The sequence below is a fragment of the Phodopus roborovskii genome, unplaced genomic scaffold (genome assembly GCF_943737965.1).
Source record: "Phodopus roborovskii unplaced genomic scaffold, PHOROB, whole genome shotgun sequence".
Classification (NCBI taxonomy): Eukaryota; Metazoa; Chordata; class Mammalia; order Rodentia; family Cricetidae; genus Phodopus; species Phodopus roborovskii.
In genome coordinates, this window is record NW_026125295.1 from 19314079 (window position 1) to 19340208 (window position 26130).

A 26130-nucleotide genomic window follows, 5' to 3' on the forward strand; every position below is an offset into this window, starting at 1 on the left:
TATAACACGGTACTCTCTCTGTTTTGTTTGGGCTTTTTCACTTAGCAGATACATCTGAGATCCTTTTATGTGGCCACATCAGTCCCTTTTATTGCTGAGTACTATTCCACTGCAGACGTGTATCTAAACTGCCTCATCTACTTGTCAGTGGATAGACATTTGTTTCTAGTTTTCAGCTGTTTATCAGTAAAGTTACCATGAGCAAGTACATGCCCATGAGATACAGAATGTGAGCTATGTTCATTTCTCTTGGATAAATGAAAAGTTGAAATGCTGAATACTATGGAGAAATGTATGTTTAGCTTTGTAAGAGACTGTCAATCTGTGTCCCACAGTGACTGTGCCATTGTGCACATACCAGCAGTGTGTGAGACTCCAGTTGCCCCTCATTCTCCCAAACAATTGGTATTGTCATTCTGGTGTGTGTGTGTGTGAGACGGTGTGACATTGTTGGTTTCCAGTCTCATTTACCTAGTGAGTGGTAATGGTGTTTCTGTATGCTTATCACTCCATTCATAGACATTATCTGGTGAGATAGATGTTCAGATCTTTTGTTCGTGCTCTTTAGATCAGATGTCCGTCATGGGACCTTTCCCCCCATGGATGACTGGAGGCATCAGAATTACTCCGCCCACCCACTGCCTGATGAGTAACATTGCCTCATGGACTATAGATTGTCTTTCTGTAAAACTATATACTATACCTTCTGGGTTTCATTCCAGGAGTGAGTTGGGGATGGATTGTCAGTTATTGGGGAGGATGTGTATACCCAGGCCGAGGAGGACAGTCAGGTCTTAGGAAGTAGGCTTCTGTCGTGGGAGTGTGTGGCCCTCAGCAGGAGTCCATAGTGCAGATTGTCTGGGATTGTGTTTGTGTTTATGCCCCTGCGTCACATGTCACCCCAGTTCCAACCTTTTCTCCACTGTATGCCTGAGTGTGTGTGACAAGCCCATTGCAGGGTAGCTCCACCTTCATGGTGGTGGATGCAGGAGAAGGTTGGAGAGCTCCGCAGAGTTCTTCACCAGGCTCTTGTTATTTCAGCTATTTTTGATTTCAGACTTGCTTGCTTCCTTCCTTCTTTCCTCCCTCCCACTCCATCCCTCCCTTCCTTTTTTCTTTGTGCAGTGTGTGTGTGTGTGTGTGTGTGTGTGTGTGTGTGTGCACGCAGGTGTGCATGCAGTTGTGTGAAGTGTGTGGCAGCTGGAAATTGACACTGGTAATCTCCCACTATCACCCCCTACCTTGTATTTCTGAGACAGGATCTCTCACTGGACCCGGAGTTCACCAAATGCCTAGACTAGCTGGCCAGTGAGCCCCATGGACCTGACTGTCTCTCCACTCCCACTCCCAGTACAAGAGTTACAGATATGTGTGACTGCCCCAGGCTCTTTACATAGGTGTCAAGGATCTATACTCAGATGTTCATGCTTATGCTGCAGATACTATCGACTGAATCATATTCCCTGCCCCTCGGGGTTTCCCTTTAATGGAGAAAGGCACAATTCCTCTTCACAGGGTGTCCTGTGAGGGGAGGTCAGATGCTGTACCAGAAGCACCCCCAGGTGCACCCCAAGACTCTTCCACCACTGGGCCTATTCGACAGGGCATTGCACACTCTAGGATACCCAACACCTTCCTCTTGGCCTCTTGGACTTCTGGACACTCCCAGCCATTCTGACTTGTCTTGCATTAGAGTCATGGTTTCACATTTGGTTTGCTCCTGAGCTTTACAAGATGGACTCAGGGTTTTACACTCACCAGTGGTGGAGAGACTTCACACATGGCAGTTGTAGAGGAAGGGGCACATAAGAGGGATGCAGAGGTCTTGTGTGTTATCATCAAAGACTGTGTGCTTACCTGGGCCTTTGTCACCACTTACACATATATGTCCAGTCCAGCCAACTTGTCTAGTCCGTGCTTGAAAGGAGGAGTGAGGATTGAAGAACGAAATAGACAAGAAACAGAAGATGGAGTCGGGAGGGCATCCAGTGAATACTGTGATCACCCCCAAGTTTATTGCTTCAAGTTCTTATATACCCCAATCAAAAGGCTTTCTTTCCATGATACAAGGAACAAACACATGTAATTACCTCATTAATACCCCAAACATCAAGTAACCATACCCTAAACTAAATATCCTGTTGTTTAGGCGAGACATCTATTAGCCTCACCTTATGCCAAATACCCTGTTGCCTAGGCAAGACATACAATAACCACACCTTAGGCCAAACATCCTATGGTTTAAGCTTGAATGAGCATTAACAGGCTCAAACTCTCTGACCTTAAGTCAAGATGGAATGGAGCCACTTTTATGGGCCTCCACAAATATGTGCCTGAGGCTGTGGCATCACACCCTGCTCTAAGCCTTACAGAAGCCTCTGCTGTCTGAAATTTATGTTTTAATTTTTGCTTTCTTATTTTCTTATGTGTATCATACAGTCTCATGGGGTGGGGGAGGCTAATCTAGAGTCTTGATTACTTTCCACCTTATTCACTGAGAACAGGGTCTCCCGGTTGAACCCAGACCTTGCTGGTAACTCTTAACCTCACAAGACAGTTTGTTACAGGAATCCATTCTCCTCCCGCTAAGACTGGAACATGTGGGCTAGCTGCCATGCCCACTTGGCATTTACACTGGTTCTGGGAATCTGAACTCTGGTCGTCTTGTTTACCTGGCAAGACTTTAACTGCTGAGCCATCTGCCTAGACCCCAGTGCCTGCTATTTTTTGAGTCCTCCAAAATCAAGCCTGGGACTTGGCATAGGCAGATGTCTGGTAAAATGGGTGGGCTAATTCGGTCACTGCCACACTGCCCAGGACCACACAGGGAAAGGCTGATGCTAGTGTTTCTATGGTGATAGAACAGGGGACACAGCAGTCAAAAAACAGGGGCAGTGAGGGACTTTGGAGAACTGGTTATGGATATTAAACTGATGTGACTGAGTGTGAAAGACCTGCGATGCCACATCAGGGACCTACTGTTGAAGGGACCTCTTGTGAGGGGAAGCCTATGGATGAGAGGAGAGCAGGGACAGTGGCACAGGGAAGTGGCAGCTGCCTGGAACTGCAATGGTTCAAGCGAGATCCTGGTGGTAAGACCTGGTACTTAGTTATGTCGGATGTTTGAGGGAGACAGTGGGTTTGTGCTAATAGAAGAGGCAGAGTGCAGAGACTTCCTTCTTTAAGGGCTTTGCTGTCTGAGGTGGAGTCAGTGGCCTAGAAGCCCCCCGCCAGTGACAACTCCTCTGTCTTGCACTTGTGTGGAGAATCTGAGAGGTATTCCTGTGAGGTACAGCTTAGCATGCTTTATGCATTCTGACTTCCAGACACCATGGCCTATAGGCCTCATCTAAAGGAAAGCAAGAGGCTTTTTGTAAGGGTCCAGGTCAGCTTTGAACGAAATCTTTCCTTGGCCAACCCATAAGTATGTGCTGGGAAAATAGGGTGTGGTGTTCCCTTGGGAGTGTGTTAGAAATTCAGATTCAAGCTCCTCCCATCTCATAACTACTGAAATTCCAGGTGCTCAGATGCTCCAGGGCAAAGACCAGAGAAATGCTTTTAACAATGTAGTCAACTCAGGTCAGACTTTTGAAGATATTATTATTATTATTTTAAAGAAATGTCTTCAGATTAAAGAAAACCAAAGACATATGACAAGTGACTGTAATATATTACAAATAATGTAATCTTAAGGTAGGAAAAATTTATTCTAGTGCACATTGGGCAATTGACAGATTTGGAATCTGAGCTTCTAAAATTAAAATAGAGTATCTAATTAGATGAAATAATTACAACAAAAATTCAATTTCCTAAATTTGATAATGACATTGTGGTCAAATGGGAGAATATCCTTTTTCTTAAGAAAGCAATATTCTAGAATTAGTCAGCCAAATACCATGATGTACTCAACCAGGTCTTGGAGGAGTCATCAAGGAAAGCAAATGCGTGTGTAATATACACAACACATATATGTTGTGATATATTGTATTTGTTAAAGTATGTGTGGGGGGGAGGAAAAATGGACAAGCATGTAAAATAAATGTTGAAAGTTGGTGGAATCGGGGTAGAAGGTATTTGGGAGATTGAGTCTTATAACTTTTCTGGGTGATCAATATCGTTTTAAAACAGAAAGTTTAAGGAAAAACTTGGCTTGTTTAAAAGTCTGATGGATGTTGCCAGCTGCCCTCCAAAAAGGCTAAACCAATTTATATTCCCCTGACACGAGAAGGTTGGCACAGCTGTTTGATGTAGCTATTTTTATTCTGCTATTTTGATGCCAGGGACCTTTTTTTTTCCTTTCCCTTTTTTGATGGGGTCATATATCAGCTTTGACCTCAGGACATTTTGCTGTTTCCCAATTTATTATGAATATTTCCCAAAGTAAAAAAAAAAAAAATCAGCAGGGTAGTACAATGAACGATACAGCCTGCCACTGTGACCTGTTGTTGCGGTGTGACATCCACTCACCAGCCCACATGGGGGGTGGAAACTGAGTCCCAGGAAGGTTGTATGTAAGTGTCGAAGGTAAGTGACAGAGTCATAGCCTGTGTTCCTGGCTCTGTTCCTGTCCTGCTTCCTCACTGGGTAGAACACACATTGGCAGACTGTGGGTTCAGACAGACCTGAGTGTGGGTCTCCTGCCGGCCTCATGCAGGATGCTTGGCATTCCGTTCCTGCCTCAGTTTCTACGCCTGATGACTGCTGTGACCGTCAGTCCTTCTGTCCATTGCTTCTCATGTTGGACAGAATGCCGGCTGCCTCCTCTGGGAAGGTTAATCTCAGGTCCTCTATCTTCCCTTCTTCCCTCCCTCCTTCTTCTTCCTTACCTCCCAGCATTTAAAGACTGTCCCTCTGGACCAGAAGCTGACTGCTTTTATGCAAAGAATAGGGCAGGATATGCTTAGAGGTTATAATTCAGGGGTGGGAGCTGAGACCTCAGTCACAGGCAAAATATATCCAGATGATTCCACCCAAAGTCAAGCAACCAGAAAAACTAGTGGCCAGAGACTCTTCAACAGCAAGTTCTCGACTGCCCTGGTTGATTTATTTATGTTTGTCAGAGATGCCTGCAGTACGTCCTCATCAGCCTCAGTGGCTTCCTCTTTTCCTGAAAAGTTCTGAACTTCCTCCTGACTCAGAATATTTACCCTCTGTTCCCACTTCTGCATAACAACACAGACATCAGATGGCTTCATGAAAGAGGGAGTTTGTATTGAGCAGGCTGCTTCTGAGAGACTGTGGGGTTACTTATGTGTTTCTTGGAAGGTTTACTGTGATGGGTATAGACTTCTGGGATGACAGGCAAGAGAAGGCTCGAGGTCCTCAGAGTGGGTTGGAGGAACTCCTGAGGGCTGGAGGTGCAGTCCAGGCTGCTTCTGAAGGCCTGGGAACCAGGGTTGGGAGGTGGTTTCTGTGCATTGTCCTTATCTAGCAGGTTAGAGATCTGCAGAGAATAAGGAAGTGATCTCCTGTGTGAAGGAGGGTTACTTCTGTGTAAGTCTGGTTTCAATGTTCGCAGGTGACAGTGTCCTGTTCTCTGGGAATTCCTGGGTGGGAAAAGTTCCCAGGCTAATGTCAGTGTGCCTGGGAGTGGTGACACTAGGAGTCTGGGACAACTGTTTGCTACCAACCTGGACCCAGTCTTTCTCAATTATCCTTTTTCTAACTTGAGTTTGGTACAATTGTGGACAAAAACAAGTGGGGGAAGGCAGTGCTTAGGCCTACACAACAAATGGGTCAGCAACAGAGGTGGTTCCTGGACTGCTGTGTCCATAATGTCGGCTAACTGTGGAACGGAGATGGCCATGGAAATAGAGGATGATGGGAGTGAGGTAGAGGACCCCCTTAAACTCTCTGTCTTCTTCTCAGAGTTGAGGATTTGTCTTGGGTACAAAGTCTGCTCAGGAAGCAAACACCACTCTGAGTTCACCTTCCTGAACAGCCTTCATGGCTTGTTCCTCATCTAGAGTGTCACCACACTGTAGGCTGCAGGTTACCTCTGTGTTACTATGAGGGAATGGTAACTCAGCATGAGTCCCTGTAAACCATGTCAGTACCCTGTAGACTCTGGGCTACTCTCTGTGTTGCTATGCATGAGGAGTGACTCAACACAGAAGGTCCAGACGTCGGACAGATGCCACACACCCAGGACACATGGGTCCCTGGTCTCTTCCAGTCTCCATGGTTGACTATTGGTGTGGTGAGCTAAGTTGATGGGGTTGTGTGGAGTGGTGGTGGGCACTAAGCAATATGTACATACTCTTCTTTCTTTTATTTCCTTTGCAAAGGAGTTTACTCCCTAAGGCCAGGAAGTTGCATACATGCTTTCCAGGAATGCCTGTGATTTTATTCAATGTGACATTTAAAGTGGTAGAATATAATCTTATGCCATTTGTGAGCAGGACCACTCCAGCCTCTCCTCAGAGAGCCTTGCTCTCACCAAAGTGCTTTCTGTTTCCATCCTGCCTCATTCAGCAGAGACACACATCTAAGTTACATTGGAGACCTTTCTATTTTTAAAATAGCCTGCTTTTGCTCTTAAGAAATTTATGCTCTGCTACCTCGTAGGAGGTTTGTGTGTTTCTCAGAAGCCCTGGGGTGGTCCATGGGAGTTCCAGTAGCAGGTGGTTGCTGTAGATGGACAGAACAAGAGTCCTGCAGGGTCATAATCTTGATTACCCAGCAACACCTGCACCCTTGCCTCAGATCTAGGCTCCAGGGAAGCAGCCACAGTCAACCAAACTAGGACCATGCACCTTCTACATTCCTTCCCCAAGCACTGAGGTTACCCCTTTCCCCACTGTCCCCTGCACCTGTAGCTTCTCGAACAATTGCTTTGGATCAAGAGCTGTTTTGAAGAGTGCTTGGATTGCAGCAAAGGTCTACTCATCTCTTTATGGGAAGGAGTCAGTTCAGAGACAAGCCCTCCCTAGGTAGAGCTGCCTGGCAGATCCCAGAAGCGGAAGATGATGACAGAAAAAGATGGGGAGAGAAGAGGACATCATTGTGCAATGGCAGAGCTGATGCCATGAAGATCCTCTCACTAGCCCAGATTTCCAGCTCTGGTTACCATCCCTAAAGGCCTCTGGAGTTTCCTATTTACTGGAATGGACCAGGTTCTGGAAGTCCAGGAGAAAGGAGGCCTGCCTATTGAGCATGGGTCTTGTCTTGGGTTCTGCAGCAGAGGAAATACTTGTGGGCCCCTCACTAGAACATTAAAAGCTAAACATCATCATCTCCATTTTACAAATGGGAAGACAAAGGCCCAGCTTGGACAACTCTTCTGGCCCCAGTCAGGATTCTTTCTATTATTCCCACGAGACATTTTATGAGAGAGAACTCGATAGATACTCAGGAAACTGGTATGACAGATGAGGACTCATACTGAAGTCCTCTCAGGAAACGTTAATACAAAGACTGTTACTGCCCAAAGTCAGGTATCTGTGATTGCATCCATGTTCATGGCAAAAGGCTATGACACTATGAAGAGATGGCTGAGGTGACAGAGTAACAAGAAGGAGAGTCATGGGGGACCAAGGTGGGAGGCTTTAAAATGTGATCTATTAGATGCTGGAGGCCAGCAGTTAACTGCTCACTGCCCACCAGGCCTCGGAGGAAAGCTCAGTGCCATCTGGAACAATGGGCTTTGTGAGCAACTGACTGCTCTTTGCAGGCTTACAAAATAATAAAAACAAATGTGATTTCCCTGGGAGTTTTCTCTGAATATTTATAGAAAGGTTCACACTTCTACCATTTTAAGTCCTGGCTTTTACAAGTGACTAAGTGCTGGGTGGCTTCCTGTGTGTCCAGTACGGTGAGGCTGTTAATTCCTGTTGACGTGAATTGCAAAATGGGGATGAGAAAGGGGCCGGGCCAGGTGAGAGTCAAGTTCTGGGAGATGTGGGAGTGAGTTCCTGGAAAGAGAGTGTAGGGAAGAAGGTGGATGGGGGAAATGGTGGCATTTGCTGTACAAAGAATTTATAAGATGTAGGGCTAGCGTTGCTGGGGGAGGGGGACACCCTGCAGGGCACACTGATGGTGGTGCTCTTGCTGGTTGGAATCTTCTCATCATAGTTCCACATTGTTAAATGTGTGGTCTGTCAGAGCCCTTGAGGAAGCCACACTCCCGTTCAGCATATTCAGCATGCTCTCTGTAGTTTGACCCAGCTGGAGGGCAGTCCAATTTTCTCCCCTTTGCAACTGGACTGTCCCGATTACTGGCCTGATGGGTGACATGTGGCAAGGACATTGATGTTCTGGGAATTCTAAAGTCAGGACATGTCCACCGTATGGTTTCCGCTTTCCTCTCCGGAGACTCTGGCTTTGAGCATGATCTGGGAACCTGTGACTGTCCGTGCCACATGGAGTGCCTGCTGTGGAGGCTTCATTTGACAGCCCCAGGTGAGATCCTAGTTGGAAGTCCAGTCATTGCCAGCCATGTGAGTGAGCCATGTTGGCACTGAGCTTAGTGAAGGCTTCAGATAACCACAGACCTTGCCAACATCTGACTGCCTGCCACCTCGGTTGCCCATGAGAGAACCACACAGCTGAGTCTATCTAACCTGCAGAATTTTCAGAGATAATAAAACATTGCCCCAGACCACTAAGATTTGAGGGCAATTTGTTACACTCAATAAACAAAGGTTATACAAACAATTGAATTTGTCATATAAAACAAGACTAGACAGGTACAGCATTGGCAGCCAGAGTTCCAGCATATGACTGAGGGCCACCATGACCAGGAAGAGATGACCGGGGCAGGTCTTCCTGTTGGGAGTCTGTCTCAAATGAAGGCAGGCTGGTGACACTGGGATGTGTGTCTATTGTGCCCAGACTCTTGGGTTTTGGTGTGAGGTCTGGCAGTAGCATTGCCAGTCCACGGATCTACTGTTGCTCTGATGGGATGGCTTTGAACCCAAGTGTACAAAACTGTTCATTTCAGCTGGTTGGTTTTGGCCAAGCATTCTAGTTGTTGAGATTAAATAAGCATTGCTTTCATGGTTTTATTTAAGCCTTGATAAGGATGCCAAAGAAGGCAGAACCTGTAATATCCCATGGGAGATGCTGCTTGTGGTGGTCCCTCTTTGGGTACCACAATTCTGCCAGCTATGAATCCATTGATTTGTACTTGTCCTGGCCCAAGATCTCCATATGGTCCGTCATCCCATCAAGTGCTTCTCCACATTCCAGATGCAACATGATCTAGAGACCTAAGTTGTTTTTTTTTTTTTTTTTTTGTTTTGTTTTTTGTGGAGGGACTGGGTCTGGCCAGTTTTCCCCTCCACTCACAAGTCCCATATCTGCTTTCTCTGCACAGTGATACACTCCAGTCTCCAACTCCTTGGTGGCTTGGCTCATGGTAGGGGATGTGTGCTCTATTAGTATGCCTTTCCTTCTGAAAGACCATGCTTGCCCCTTAGTCATCCTCTTTTATTCCTGAAGATGCGATTCTTCAACTACCTGTTTGTAAAAGGCGAAATCAGCTTTTCCATGGGCTAAGAACCAATATCTGTTCAAGCAAAGCTTTCTGACACTGCCACATGTCCAGACTACATCGGCCTAGTTGAAATGTCATCCATCCCATTACGTAAAGAAATGTTTTCTTAGCACATGCTAATTACATATAACAATAGGTTATATGTAATTCCATTATCTGTCACACACACACACACACACACACACACACACACACACACACACGCACGCACGCACGCACGCACGCACGCACGCACGCACGCGCGCACTGTGTGTTTTGTTCATATTCACCCCATTATCTTCTCATTCGTACTGATTTCTTTCCTTTTCCCAATGAATTCCATTTCTACTTTTATGGGTTTTTTTTTTTCCTTTTAATGAAGCGATGAGTTTAATTAGGGTCACTTAGCAGGGGCACAGAAAACTTACCAGTGGCTAGCTACACCACTGAAGAAAACATTTCCCCGCCCCCTCCCCCCAGAAGCCTATCCCATTTCCTCCTCCCCTAATTGTATGGAGGATGGATGGCCCTTCTGTAGTGCTGCTCTGCATATAATGGATGGCTCCTGCTGTGTCCTTCATCTGCCTTCTCTGCTTGTAGATAAATAACTCCAGGTTCTTGCACGTCTCTTCCCCATGCCTAGTTTTCAAAGTCCTCATCAGTTTTATTTCATTCACTATAAATGATGTTAAAACCCCTTGGAAATATAAAGGTTGTCTAAATAATAAATCATCATTTTTGGCAAATGATACTGAGGCATTTAGAGAGATAAAAATTAATCACCCCCTTAGAGCTATACAGCCGCTTTCCCACTGGGAGTACAAAGTAGCTCACAGAACCCAGAGTTATTCTCCTCCCATTCCTGGAGGGAGAAGGTTGGGTCATTCATTTGTGTGGCAGAAACAAAAGGCCACGAGGTATAAGTGACTTCCCTTTCGCTCCCCTCTCTGTGCCCACAGCAGTCTCTGGTGTAAAAGTCTTCAGTTCTACTCTTCTGACGCTGGGCCCATAAATGTGTCTCCTCTTCCATCTGGAGTTCTCACTGCAGTGGGTCCCTGGGCAGAGCTCTATGCCCTGTCCAGCCCGTGTAGGGTCTGGACCATGCTCTTTGGTGTGAATTCTCTGCTTGGGATCCTTCCGTTTCCCACTGCATCCAGTCCCATGCGGCAGATCCTGCCAGGGTTGAAAGGGCCTGAGCACCCATAAACTTCAGCTCAGGAAATCTTATGTACATTTCATAGGTGAGGAAATGGAGGCTCGTGGAAGATAAGTGGCTTCATCACGTTCACATTGCTGTTTTGTAGGTGAGCCAGAGGTTGGGACCATCTCATCGAGTGTGTTTTCTTCTCTAACTTGAGAAGGCTTCGACTTTGAGTGATGATAAACAAAACTGACACACATGTGTGAACATAGCATGATGCTGAGTCCATACATGGCTGGTGTCAGGATGCTATTAGGGTTCAGTTACTTGGACTTTCAGCCTTACCTCCTGAGTAGCATTTTGTCTACATTGGTCCAGCAAGACCTTTGATTCAACTACAGTGGAAACAAGGACATTCACTGGTGGTTTCCAGCAGTCCTGAAGGTCATTCCGATTGGTCCCCAGCCCACTTGAACGCCTCATCACCATGCTTAGAGGCTCACTGATTGATCTACATTTCTTCTCCCTGGGAAGCTCAGATTATGTGTCTCAAAAGACAGAGACTAACAGTGGGAAAAGGTGAATGAAATAGGAAAGACAGACCCCAAGGACGGTTAGGGTAGTAAGGCTATGTGGGTTCTGGCCAGGAGTAAGCAACTGTTTTCACAGCCCTTCATCTGTACCCTGCCTAGGATCCATTCTCACATTGACTGCCCCTCTGTCCTGGCATGGCATCGCTCTGATTGTGTTTCTTTCCCCCATGCTTATTGTTCACACCTTCCATCTGAATCTTTTCTCCTACCCTCTGATCTGTGTCAGCACCCAGGGGATCAAGAAGAAAGCCTGTCTTCCTCAAGGTCCCACGGAACAGATTCCCGTCTTCCCTTCTGTGGTTTCCCCCATCGAGAAAAAGCATCGGCCTGGCACACAGGACAACTCCCAGAAAAAGGGCTTATGCTCAAGTTGGAATAAATGTGACGATCACATTTTGGAGGCATGTGGGGATTCTGGTGAAGGGTCAGTGAAAATAATTGCAGCAAAGGAGATAAAACCAACCACAAATGAGAGGGAACAAAAAAGATCCTGGGGTCTTAATAGACCCATGATGAGTATGCATACAGTGCCATAATGAGATGGCAATGGGCCCTCACAGTTGCCCAAGCAGGAATAAAGCAATTGGAGCATTTTAGGCTGGAATGTCTGCTTGTTCTCTTCTTGGTTCACTAGAACCATTCTAGATCATCCTAGTTTCTGGTTTGGGCTGCTGTTCTTAAAAATCTGTGTTAGTTTCCAGTGTCTGGCTCAATTTAGTCACTTGACAGGTCTGGAGTGAGAGAGCAGCCTAAGATTTATATGGGTTAGGGGTGTGGCCAGCAGCAGACATGACCTGGCATCCTGTCCTCTGCTTTTTCTCCTTTCTGTGGTGGTCCAGACTGCATGGACAATTACTCCATGAAAGATGTGGGGGATAAAAAGTTCTCTCTAGCCCAAAGGAGGTAGAGGGCTATGGAAGAGGTCTGGTAGTGTTGTTGGAGAGTGTTCAGCATAGTTCTGGACCCATATGGGTACTGTATCTGGACATGACACGTGGAATACCTTGCTGATATGTTCCAAATATAGAAAATTTCTAGCTAGGAAGTTGCCACCAATATTACCGTGTTCTCAGGGTCATACCCTGGAGGCTTCAGAGAAGTCAGAAGTGTGTGGAGCCAGGGCTGGTGGGGCCTCCTGTCTGCCCTCTTTGGGGGGAGCATCTGCTAACCCCCATGGCCCCTCCTTCCTGTAAGTGGAAGAGCCACTGTTGAAACACACAATTTCTCTAACATGATTTGAATAAAAGGAAAACTCTCATATGGAGTGTGCTATTTTTAAGAGATACTAGTTAAGAAATAAAATTCTATGAAACACACAATTATTTAGCTGTCTTTGTTTAGCAACATTCTTCTAATTAACTACCGCGAGCATCTATTGAGATGCTGGGCAAGTACGGCCTGCTATGAGCTTGTCTGAGAAGGGAAAATGTTCATATTCTCAAGCAAGGTCATGCATATCTTCCCTCCAAGGGATGCCCCTTGGGAATAGCAGCCTGGGACTGGGGGCTCTGTTTGTACTGGAGATATGAGCATGACATTGGGTTGGGGCTCTGTGCTGGAGTCATGGGCACAACACTGGGTTGGGGATGCTATACTGGAGGCATGAGCACTTGGGGAAGGTCACCCCATCTACCAAAAGATGCTTGCAGGAGGACCTCTAGAATTCTAAGAAGGGCCCACACCCCTTTTCAACAATGCTCTTCCCTCTATCCTTCTTGAACTTTCATGTTATCATCTTTACAAAATAAACTTACTTAAATTAGAAGTAAGTTTAGGCTTACAGGACTTATGGAAATTACAAAGAACTGCATTATACACTTGTTGGGAGCTGAATTGTGGCCCCTAAGCAAAGAGTTGAAAGTCCTTACATTGGGATCCTCAGCGCGTGGCCCTGTTTAGAAACAGAGTCCCTGTGTGTGCGGTTGGTGAAGAAAAGGTGAGGTCATATCAGAATAGGGTGGGCCCTCAATCCAAGACCACTGGCATTCTTCTGAAAATGGCATAGGCACATGCTCTAGGAAAATAGCATGTGGGCAAGAAGGCAGAGATCTGGGTCATGTGTTTCTCTGCCAAGATACACCATGGGTTGCCAGAAAACCACCAGAAACAAGGAGAGTGCGACCCAGAGCAGATTGTCACCAGCCTCACAAGAAATGTGCTCTGCCTCCTGAACATGGACACAGTATTATTGCAGTTTCCTGTCCAGTATAGACAACGTCACAGCTTTTCTAATTTTTCTACTCTTCCCTTTTACCGTAAAAGGATATTTTTCCAAACCTCTCTCCTCTTTTAAAAGTATTATTGAGGGAATTTATTTATTTGTTTTTGAGACAGGGCTTCACGTATTCCATCTTGGCTTTGAACTTGATATGTAGTCAAGGATGATCTTGAGCTTTTGTTCTGACCCCCCCACCCAGTTTCTGCCTCCTAAGTGCTGGACCACAAGTGTGGACCAACTTACTCTGCTTATTCAGTGCTGGGTATTGAACCCAGAGCCTTTGCACATGCTAGCCAAGCTCCTGACCAACTTTGGCACATTCTAAGCTCCTGATTTAAATTTTTATCTACATAAGTGCATATTGTCCCAAGGAAGGGGCAGCTTTATGGAAGATTATGCGGGAGTTCGACCAGTCTGGAGTGGGATAGGAGTCACAGCCCAGCGAAGTGATGGGTGGGCTAAGAGTAAGCTGGCTGAAGTCACTAGAACAGGCAATGTGCTTTTCTGATTGGGTGCACCTATGATCCTTTCCCAAGAAGGAAATGTGTAAGAAAGAGTTCTGAGCGCCCTCAGCAGGGATGAGCATCCTTAGGTCTCTTCCTTACCTGACTTTGGGCCCCAAACACATCCCTTCCCTCTGAGCAGTTGTCTGGTGGGCCACAGGACTCTGAAGGGTCTTTCCCACTAAGCGACCAAAACCTTCCTTCGATTCCCCTTCCCCATAAAGAATGAGGGTTTCATGGTTGGAACAAGTGTTATAGGCCAGGTGAAGCCAGAGTATATGCTCTGCGCGAGTGAGGGGGTGGTGGGGGAAGGCGGTAAGTCCTTCAGAATAACGATTCTCATCTCACTTTCATTGCCCCTTCCTCTCCCTTGAAGAAGACAGTGGCTTTTTATAATTGTGGGAACTTGTGCCCCCCTCAGTGGTGTCATTAGAATCCACTATCCTCCTGAGGCATGTGGCTCCCAGGACTCCGAGAACACTGGCAGGGGTCTCTCAGCACTTCCTATGAGCTGACTCGGGTGACTAGAGGGCAGCTGGACCTTGATCCCACTGTTTGTAGGCCAGCTCCTTGACCGCGTAGTTGGGTGGACTTGGGGTTTATGCCTCCTACACTTTCTCATCCCTGCTTTCTCTAGCTTCCTTTCCCCAAGACCACAAACTTGCTCAAGTTCTTTGTCCCCCATTTGACTGAAAGAAAACGAGCATCAGAAGCTTGTTTTCATCCAGGGATGGCCCTCGTGCCTCTGCCTCAGCTTTGGTTGCCCATACTTCCTTAAAGACTCTTGACCATTGCATTGACACTTGAGCTTCTTGTTTTCCCAAGCGTCACTTTTCTATAAATGGAAAACATCAACTTCCTCTGTCACCAGAGCATTGTGTGGCCCGGAGCTTTCCCTGACTTCATGACATTTAACTGTTGTTCCTCCCTGATGGCAGAGAGATGCTTCTGAGGTGTTTTTTTCTGATTTCCCAAAGAAGAGATTCTGTATTCTTTCTTGGTCCAGGCTATGAAGGGAGAGCTGACTTGCTTGAGTGCTACTGATTTGCCTGAGAGAAATTGGGGCTATTAATCCGAAAACATATCAACCGAGGTTTTTAGAAATTATCTGAACATTCTAATATCTTATGAGAGCAGCATTGGTAAGAGTCTTCACAAGATAGAGTTGCCAGATAAAAGATAGGTTACCCAATTAAACCTGAGTTGCAGAGAAGAAGCAATTCTAAAGTATGTCCAAAATGCTGCCCAGGGCATGCTCTGACTAACTGCATGTGCTGTTCAGCACAGACTTATACTACAAATATTATGTATTGTTTATTAGGAACTTAATTGCAACTGGGTTTCATGTTTGTTGCTTTGCTGAACCTCATGCTCCAACAGTAATATGCAAGATAAGGTTGGGTTTGTTGCAGAGACTTTCATCAGAACTGAACCAAGGCAAAGGCGAGACCAACTAAATGTCCAAGAGGCCAAAGCTAGGCTCAGGGCAGAACTACAAAAAAGGCTGGGATAGATCTTGAAACAATGCAATCCCCAAGCCTTCATCTCTCATCATGACACTCCACTGAGACTTGCTCAAAAGTGACCCTCTTCTATGTTCCAGCTGCAGCCATCTGAGAGTCACTACTGTGATTTGTTGCTTAGCCACACAGGAACTGTGGTATTACTTACACTGATGCCTAGCCTCCACCCCAACCCTGAGGCTTGAATCCCAGTTTTGTGGTTCATCCTTAGCTAAATACCATGAGCCATCTTGTGTTCTTATTGGACTCTCATCCCCCACTCCCATGAGTGAGCAGAGGCAAATCTACCTGGAATCCACTTTCTTGAACTGCCAGGGCCCTTACATTGACCTGTGACCCTGCAGGTCCTCCAGTTCAGTGGGAACATGTTAGATGATCTGACATTCATGTCATTGTGACAATGATTCAGGTGAGATGTGCTTCCAATAGGCTAGAAGAACTTGGAACACATTTTCCCCATGGAAACAGTGCACTAAAGGATGGTTAGATTTTTACGGCATGATTGGTTCAGGGCAGTAAACTTTCATTGAACACCTAATATGTCCAAAGATTGTGCTGGGACTAAGATGCACGAAGCACTATTTCAGGCTAAACCAAGTTCATTCTTATGGGAGAGTTGGACAGAGGGAAAGATTGGGTGGTGACTGCTTCATGTAAAAGGATAGAAGGAGGCAGAATACTGTGGGGTCCAACTAAGGAGCCCAGTGTCTCTTGAGCAGCTGCCTAGGAAGTTGAGTGTTGAAGTACAAGGAGGGATTTAACAAGAGAAAAGGGGGGGGGGGTCTAGAGCAGCAGTGCTCAACCTTCCTAATGCTTTGACCCTTTAATACAGTTCCTCATGTTGTGGTGACCCCCAACCATAACATTATTTTTGTTGCTACTCCACAACTGGAATTTTCCTACTGTTGTGAATTGTAATGTAAATATCTGTGTTTTTCTGATGGTCTTAGATGACCCCTATAAAAGAATCCTTTGGCCTCAAAGGGGTTGTGACCTATAGGTTGAGAACCATTGGTTTAGGACCTAAGATGCATGCCTAACAAAAGAGTGGAGGGTTGACTCTTGTGCTGAATCTCTGTTAACTACTCTTTTGCTAAGGCACTGTGTGTTCTAAAGGACGTGGGTCTGGTGGGACAGGGCAGGAAAGCACTGTAAGAAGTGTGGGCTCTCAACTTTTAGTCCACTGAAGAGTTTTAGTCTTCAGGGAGATGGTTCAGCGACAAAAAATCCTGGAATACAGGTATGAGGACTTGTGTTTAGATCCTCAGAATTTACATAAAATCTGGGCGTGGCAGAGTCCATCTCTAATCCCAGTACCAGGAAGAGACAGATCTTTGTGGGGTTTTTTGTTTGTTTTGTTTTTCGAGACAGGGCTTCTCAGTATTGCTTTGGAATCTGTCCTGGAACTAGCTCTGAAGACCAGGCTGGCCTCAAACTCACAGAGATCTGCCTGCCTCTGCCTCCCAAGTGCTGGGATTAAAGGCATGAGCCACCAATGCCCAGCTGAGACAGGTAAATCTTTGAAGTTCATTGGTCAGCCAACCTAGCTCTATCAGAGAGCTTCTGGCTCAGTGAGAACCCCTGTCTCAAAAAATAAAGATGGAGAGTGATTGAGGAAAGATACTCCCGACACTGACATCTGTCCTTCACACACATGTGAACACATATGCACATGTGCCCAGATGTATACACTATATATGTACATCTAACAGATACCACCACCACCATCATCAACAACAACAAAAAGAAAGTATCATTGGCACTTTGTGGGTGGTGGTCAGAAGGCTGCTATCTCAGACTGGTTTTTTGCTACTTTATAAAAATAGCTGAGGTTGGGAAATTTACAAAGAGGCTTTTGTTGAGGATTGAGAGCGTGATATTGGTATCAGTTTTGCTTGTAGCTGAAGATCTCACTGTAGAAGCTCAATGTGAACATCTGGAGGGGAGAGGGAACCAAGGAGCCAATTCTCTTTATAACAACCCAATCTTGTGATAATTAACTCAGTTTCTTGGGGACTATATTAGTTGCTTTATGATGGAGGGACTCTCTTGGCCTGATTGGCTTATAAAGTTCTCACCTCTCGGTAATGTTACGTTGGGTTGCATTTCAACAGAGACAGACTACATCCACATCTTAACAGTCACAAAGATGGGGAAGAAGGCTGAATGAAAGGCTGCTGGATTGATTATTCCAGGGGCATAGGATGGGAAGGTCTATTCTAGAGGCCTTACTAAAGTCTCCAGAAAAAAAGTTCAATGGCAACGGTGCTCTTCGTTTGCTTTGTGCAGGCACGTCTCAGATGCCTTGGATAGACCTTGGTAAGGAGGGCAAAGTCTTTTGCTGCATAAAAGGGCAGATGGGGGAGGTAGAGTAAAGTCTTGTACAGATGGAATCCATATTTGCTTTTTCAGTCTGGCCCCTCCAGTAAATCTCCAAAGCAAAGGACCACACCACCTCCACTCCTTGTCATAGGAAACAAACTCTTGACTCCCAGTGACCTTTTGGAATGTGACCATTGGTTGTTTGGACCTGAAGTGTCATCCCTGTGGGTCATTCTCTGGCACCTCATGTTGGCCAGCTCAACTTCTTCTTGCTTGAACCTCCATAGAGACATGGTGAAAATGCTTCGCCTTTTTCTGGTATTCAGAACATGTCACCCCATAAATGCTGCTCAGGAGTGACACTGTGAGCCTTGTCACCACAGAAGCACCAGGTAGTCATTTCAGACCTTAATTGGAGATTGCCTTGTGATGTGTGAGTTGAGGACACCCAGGCACAGTTCTCTTGGCCATCACAGCTTCACTGGCCATCCCTAGTAGAGGAATCTGTGCAACTGTCCTATCAAAATCTGTGATTAATAGACATAATCTCCACCAGAGCATTAATTTCAGGCATAATCAAAGTGTGCTGAATTATTTCAGTGTCAGACCTTGACAGAGAAGTCAGCCTGGGATTAGCATTTTGATTTAAAGTTCAACGGGTGGTATTTATCTTTATTTCTGTCACATACGAGTGATTGACTGTCTGTCCTGGAAAATAAAAACAAATGTTACTTCCCCAGTGAAGTGAACAGGGGGTAATTTAGAGGCATGCTATCACGGTTGACTGCCCCGTGGTACCTTGGGTTGGCAGCCTCTCCTTCTTGGCTTCCACAGGGCGTCTAGGATTTAGGTTCCCAGTGCTACCAGCAGCCAGGTGGGAGAGGCAGGGTTAACATTGGAGCAGGTGTGCTGTTCCTCATGGAAGTGCCTAAACTGAGTGGTGGCCTGGGGTGGGAGTGGCTGCCTTGTAGAGTTGGAGAGGTGGGTACCTTAGAAAAATGAGGTCTGTTCTAGTGCAATTCGGTCAAAACTTGGGAGACTTCTACCCGCTCCTCAGTGGGACACATTTCGTGGTGGAGTAGTCTAGAATCCAGCCCATGCAGTAGTCACTTTTCAGCCCTATAGAGGGTTTGGAATTGAGTAATGCGCTAATACCGGAGTGAACACGGCCTTTATTGGTGCTCATATTTCAATCAGTTACTGTGCTAGTATCTTTACCTGCACAGTTTACAGTCATGACCACAAGCGCGCTCACCAGTTTCAAGATTAAGACCCTGAAGCCCAGAGAAGCCAGATGAATGACCTAAGGTCAGTAGAAATGGCACAAACCAAGGTTGTACCCACATCAATCAGGAATCAATGCCTGTGCTCTCTTTGCTCCAGTACCTGATTCATTAAGCCAGGTGGGACAGGTACGGGTGGGTGAGGAGACCAACTTCTGTTTTGTGCTTTGGAATTACCTCTGTGAGGGGAAAGGGCTGACTAAGGAAGGAGGGAAATCAAGAGAGGCAGGAGACGGGGATCAAGATTTCCTGAGTTGTCCAGAGCCCCACACCATCACCCCTATGTTGGAACTCAGGAACCCATTTCTCTCCCTTTTGGATTCTTTTGGCCACAAGTTGGGGGTTCTTAGCATGAGTGCTACCTTGATCTAAACACAGACGTGATAGGAGCTCTCCCAATAGACAGCAAGACTCTTCACAATGAAATCTTTGTAAATGAATGTTTTAGCCAGCAGTTTGAACCTTCCGTGGACGCTTGTTTTGAAGACAGATGCCAACAAAAGACATGTGGACATAGAAGGGCTTGGGCCTTCATCCTAAAAAGCTGACCCTGGGTACCTGTTGGGCACAGCCTTCCAATGCTCCAGGGAATACACTGAGTAGATATCTAAGACACAGTTAGAGTCCTTTACTCTTAGATTGATTTGACACAATAGTGGTTGGAAGGTATGATTTAAACACCCATTATGCTCAGCTTTCTCAATTAAAAAGTAAATTGTAATAATGGCTTTTATCACCTTGTTTTTCATAAATCAGATATGCATTGGGTTTTAAAAAGTGCATTTAGAAGAATTACCTCATTTATCTTGTTTTAATTTTACATCTAAAAAATAACAACCCTTTAGGAACTTCAGTTATTAATACAAATTGAAGTAGATACTTGCAAATTAAGAGGTAAGCCATCTCCTGTCTAAAAGATACACGATAGATGATTTGGCCCAAGTTTAAAAACTATTCTGTTAGGCAAATAAAGTATAACAGAAACAGACATTCAGACTATTTTCAGCGAAACCCCATACTTATGTATCATGAGTCTTTATATTCAAGAGATGATGTTTAAGTGAGGGCCTGTACATGCTCTCTTCGCATTTCAGTTGTAAATATGAATCTTTGCTTTAAAAATCAACAAATACAAATTAGTGTGATTATAATCAAGATATGGAACGTAAGGTCCTGCATGGTGGGGTCTCGTATATACCCCCTTCTTCAGTTAATTCATTGGCCAGAAACAAAACAGAAGCTCTCTAGCTCTTCCAGTCCCTGATGATTAATCTGGAATGACATCGTCTAGAGAAAGAAGACATTGTTTCTCTGCCCACAGAAAAGGCCACTATCATTAGGATTTACCATTCTGATAAGTTTGAATAAGGGACTTTAATTGGCTTGGATGATATATTGAAAATTATCAGCAAATACCTGTCTCTGCTGTGTTCTCCTGAAGTGTTGACGAGCAGAATTGGTACTGGAAAAGGATGATGGCTAGGGATTGGTGTGGCTGGTTCTGGATCTGTCCTCTGTGGTGAAAGACAGACCACTGGCCCAGGTCTGGAGTCTGATGGAAACAGTGCCCTCTGAAACACCCATGGCAGAAGGGATACGAACTGGGATCTTGCCTTTCACCTTTAGTTCATATTTGGTTAAAAAAATAAAAGTGATTTTTAAAAATGGAGTTAATTAAAAACTACATTATCTTTTGTTTATGTCTGTTTATCTATTAGTTTATTTGTATGCATATGGGCCCTTCTGCCATGGTGCATGTGTGGAGGTTAGAGGATAACTTGTGGGTATCAATTTTCTCTTTCTATCGTGTGTGCCCTAGGGATCAAACTCAGGTTTTCAGGTTTGGAGGCAAGTGCCTTTACCAGCTGATCCATCTTGATGGCCCTACGAGTTTGATTTTTTTTCTGAGATTGCAATATAATTACATCATTTATGCCTTCCCTTTCCTTCTCCAAACCCTCCCATATATCCCTACTTGCTCTCTTTTAAGTTCATGACTTCTTTTCATGAATTGCCATTACAAGCATATATGTACATGTATATATATATACATATATATATGATAATGCATGTAATAGCAAGTCATGAATATGTATGTATGTATGTATATTCTTAATATTGCCTGCTCAGTCTGTATAATTTTACTTATCTGTGTGTTTTCAGGACTGGCCATCTATCTCCTTGGTTGTTCCCATGAACACAGAGGTTTATGCAGATTCTAGGGTGACCATCCGATGGGTCACACAGAGACCAAGGTATTTTGTGTACTGACCTGTCTGTCTCTGGAAATAGAGAGGGACAGCTACACCAAGATACAGCAGGGGAGGGTAGAGCTCGTGAAATGCCAAGCCTGCTGCATTGGATGCTATCTCAGAGAAGAAAGCCATGGTTAGCCTGGGACTTCTTGAGGCTTTGGTAGCTGGGAGAACTGAGTCTCAAAGAAAGTTCTACTTAGGCCCCCAAAGACTGAGAATTCAGGGAAGGTGTTTGGGCTGTTTGGTGAAATTTTCAATAGTTCCCATGGAAGGAAAATTTAAAATCGTGCAAATTCTCTTTTGAAGATGTATGCTATAAACATCTAAACATCTGTATCTTGTGTCCTTGTCCCCATTTCATAGTTGTCTAAAGAGAAGCTATTGTACATGGATGGGCTTTAAGCTTGAATGGATGCTGGAATATGGAGGTCAGGGACAGGGGTGTTCTTCAGAAGAATTTGGCTTCACAATTACTTGGGAGGCTTTGGGAGATCCTTGGTCCTGCCCTCCAATGCTCTTTTGCTCCATAGTCAGTGATTTTTGTAGTGCAGGGTTGGCATAGGTCTTCTGAAATGCTGGTCTGGACTCCACACAGGAGACAGAAGCTAGGATCAAGGAGATATAACAGAAAAAGTGTGAACAATTGACGGCAGCCACGTTCTTACAGGGTAGGGGGATATTTCAGTCCATCTTCTCCTTCAGAGATGATGATTATGAGGTCCTGAAAAGTATGTTGATCTAGCTAGTCTCCTGTTGTGTCAGCACTAGCATCAAGAGGGTACCCTGGCTTCCTAGTTGCCTGTCCTTCCCAAGTCTGTTGACTCTCCTAGATGTCCTAGACATCTCCTAGATGTCTTCTCTACATCTCCTTAGCAGTTTATACTAAAGTTTTGCCAGCATGTTGGTGAGTCAGTCTTTCCCAGAATCTGTCAGCTGTGACGCACAAATTGAGACCCTTGGCCCCTCGTGCTGTGTTCAGAAGTCACGGAGAGTAATTGCACAGCACCCTCCTCTCAAAGATCCTTCACTTAATAGAACTATAAAATCAATCACACGGAGCCTTTCTTACTCTCTGAAAATTAATATCTGGAAAATTCATGGTTGTGGCTGGATCTAAGACAAATCATGCCTCCCAGTTTGATGATGAGCCCAAAGCAGGCACAGCCATGCAAAGGCAGCTTAGTGACAGATGCGTGGAGAGAGCAAGCCGGCCCCTCTACATGAGACTTCTAAGCTAGAAACAAAAGGTGTACTTTCTATTCCTAGGACAATTTGAATAGAATCACCAGGGATAAAACATAGAGGGGTGGTCCAAGTACACGATTTCTTTTCTACTATAGATTGATACATACGTATTTACCAATTAATAATAGTCGGGTGGAAGGACACTTAAGGTTTTTGTAATGCCTACCACGTGCCAAAGGTTGCATAATGAGTGTTTCATATGTGTTATTTTATTTGACTCTCAGTGTACAATCCAACAGTATCACTCCTATTTACAGATCCAGGGAGGCTAATAGGCCAAACCTGAAGCTAGGATGTGACAAGAACTTAACTCTCTTGTTATACTCTTTTCCTGTTTCGGGTCATGGTACCACTGCTTTGCAAACACATCCCTGGCTTTACCATGCTTACCATTGGGTAGTGCCTCGCTCTGTGAAGCTCTCACTGTGGAATCTGAGCATCGCTTGGTTTTCTGTCTGGTTCCTTTGTTGTCTTTGACTGGCTGTGTTGCTGGTAGGAAGGGAGTGAATCTTGGTAAATGCACAGGTGGTGGACTAGTTGTCTGGGTTAGGTGGCCTGTCTGTAACTACCTCTGCTCTTGGGCATCCAGAAGACCCTGCTATGCTGGGACTCATTCTAAGGCCCAGAGCATCTAACCTGGTCCCTGCCTTCCACCAGCTGCTCCTGAGTAGGAAGAGAGAATTGCGCCTGGGTAGGAAGAAAGAATGGCAGTGTCTTAAGAGAGGAGCTGGCAGAGAGCAGGGATGATGAGCAGTGAGGAACAGAACTCAGAGCCACACCTGTTGAGTATGTTTCAAGACCCATCCCCTGGAGCTCCCTCTAAAAGGAGTCCCAACTCTACAGATGATGTCACCTGTTGGGTGTGTGTGTGGCCTTGGGATGGGGTGTGGAAATATCTTTATTCTGATGTTAAGTCTTGGGGATGTAACAAGTCAGGAGTTCAATGTGCACAGGATGGACAAGGACACCCTGGGGCACCCCACTATTTGATTCAGGGGCAGGAGCAGAGAGGGGGCATTTTGTTGTCAGACTACATCCTTCCTCTACCTCTTTCTCCCATCCTCTGTAGTGTCTAAATTGCAGCTCTTTGATTTTCTCAGGAAGCATATGGCATTGAGGTGCAGGTAGCAGACCTCTACCACCTTCTCATGGGGTCCAGTGCAGAATATGTTCTGTAGCACACTATGTCTGAGTTTGGGGTTGATCTAAAACAGGTGGCACAGACCTATTTAGCTACATGGGCATCACCTAATGTGGATTTTCCCTGCACAAAATCAATGACAAAACTGGCATCTCAAATAGTTTGGGTATGCCCCATTTTTCAAGAAGTTTCTCAGAGGAGCTGGAGAGATGGCTCCATTAGTAAAGTGTTTTCAGAGGACCTGGTATGTTGGTGCATGTATAATCCAGTGCCAAGGAGGCAGACATGTGACAACTCCCTGGCCAGCCAATCTAATCTTCTTGTAGAGCAGTAGGCCAGTGAGCCTACCTGCTCTTGAGGGAAAGGCTGATGGCGTCTTAGAAAGGATACAGGAGGTTGCCCTTTGGTTTCCATGCACAGCCACATACACATATATACCTACAAGTAAATGTACACAAAAGCAAACACACATACACGCACACACAAACATGCATATACCATGTGAGTAGTAAGTATCTCCACGCTTACCCTTAGTAAAATAGGCCTTAGCAATAGCAACAGAGCTCCTGGCTTTCCAAGGAGTGGGTGAATATGAGCACCCACTCCATGAGAAGGAAAATTTTATGAAGTTGTCTGAGTCAGAACCATAACAATACCAATAAAATGTATTTTATGGGGTTGGTAAGGACGCCTGTAATCTGGGTGCTGTTTTAACAGTGTGTGGCAGTGGTGCATGCCATAAATGCAAGGTCCCTGACTGCCGCTCGGCCTGTCCCTAAGTGACAGATGTGGCAGCCCTTCCCTTTAAGGGTCCCTTGTGCACTTGTAGCATAGGGTGAGATTTAGTGACCCTGGCTGGGAATTGCCAACTGCTTGCTTATTTCCAGAATAGCTTGCTTTTCTTGTGGCAATCAGCTACCCATTGTTTCTCATTCTCTCAACACACATGTTCATTTGTTTTTTTCTGAGACAGGTCTCCATATATAGTTTAGACTGGCCTTGAGCTCACCATCCTTATGCTTCTGCCTCTCAGGCACAGGGACAGCAGTCAGACCTGTGCCCCCACACTGCCACTAATGCACATGGTCTCTAGAAGGGTAGCTTTCACACTGAGAGGTACTGTCCCATCTTGGGGCTCCTTAAAAACCATGGCTCCTTCCAAAGCCCACCACCTTCTCAGTTCTTCTTTTCCTGGCTTCATTTCCCTGCACCTTACAGCTTTCAGAAGCCTGGAGCTGACCTTGTAGCTAAGTGACTGGCAGCTTATGTCCTTTGCTGGTCAGGGCTTTTCATGGTTTCTGATGTGGGCAACAGGTGATGACTGAGACATCTGCATGTTAGATGCTGTCTTCTCAGCTCTAGAGGAGCAGGGCTTTGGGTACTGGGAGCCTGTTCCACCTGCCCCAAAATTTGTCCCAAGGCATGTCACAGAAGCAGCACAGGAGGTACTGAGATTGGTCACCACTGAGAAGGACTTAGTCGAGCTATTTCTCCTTCTAGGGAACCTTCCTGGGAAAGTGGAATGGCAGTTCTTGACAGAAGGTGGAGATGGGCTAGAACTTCAGAGGCCCTCTGCCTATTTTCTTGTTGTCTTGATGTCACCTCTGCTCTGATGGGGACACCCTCACTTCTAGCTGGAGTTGTGACAGGAGTAGGGATGTATAATCCACCTGTGATCTTGGAAACCTTGCTTTGCACTCAAGCCTAAGTTAGGGGGCTTGGCATGCAAGCACATCAGAGTTGTTGGTATTGTGTGGGTTAATTTAAATTACCATATTTCTCTACCTCTGAGTTCTCTGCCACTTATGGTGTTGTGCCCAGACTCTGAACCCCCCCCCCAAACCACCAAGATACCAGATCCAATGCAAAAGCAAAGAGTCTTTAATTTACAAGTTAACTGGAGTTAACTGGGGTCCTCCATCCATCTGACATAATGGGTGGAGTAGGAGGGACCCTGAGCAGCAGTGGGGCAGGGCATATATTGGGGTAGAGCAAGGGGAGTCTCTGGTGGCCTGCTAGTTGCATAGCAACAGTCTCAGGATTGACACACTTCCAGGGTTGAGTTGATTGGTCAGCTGCAGCTGCAGAAAGGTTGCTGTTACCTAGAGGTCCTCCCAGGGTGGTTGCTACACCCTGTATCTTCTTCTTCTTCTTCTACTACTACTACTACTACTACTACTACTACTACTACTACTACTACACCTGCCATCTAACTTCTGATTGGTTCCTTACTACATGAAAGATATCTGGTGGTTGCTTCCCACTGATTAGGGCAAGGTTGGGGGCTCAATACATGTTGCTGAATCAAGGGCCTAAGCCCTGCTGGGTATTTTCTGCAGCCTATCATGACTGCCAAAGCAGGGGGCTGGGTGAGGGTCTGGGTCCTTCAATGCTTGTTGCTTTATACTTGTCTGAGGTCACCTATGGGAAC

The 26130-nt window shown here is 45.5% G+C and overlaps 1 protein-coding gene across 1 annotated transcript in view; it reads left to right on the top strand.

Annotated features, from left to right (window-relative positions):
* Ephb1 (EPH receptor B1) overlaps positions 1–26130 on the top strand; it is a 416176-nt gene that overhangs the window by 15456 nt on the left and 374590 nt on the right. The window lies entirely within an intron of this gene.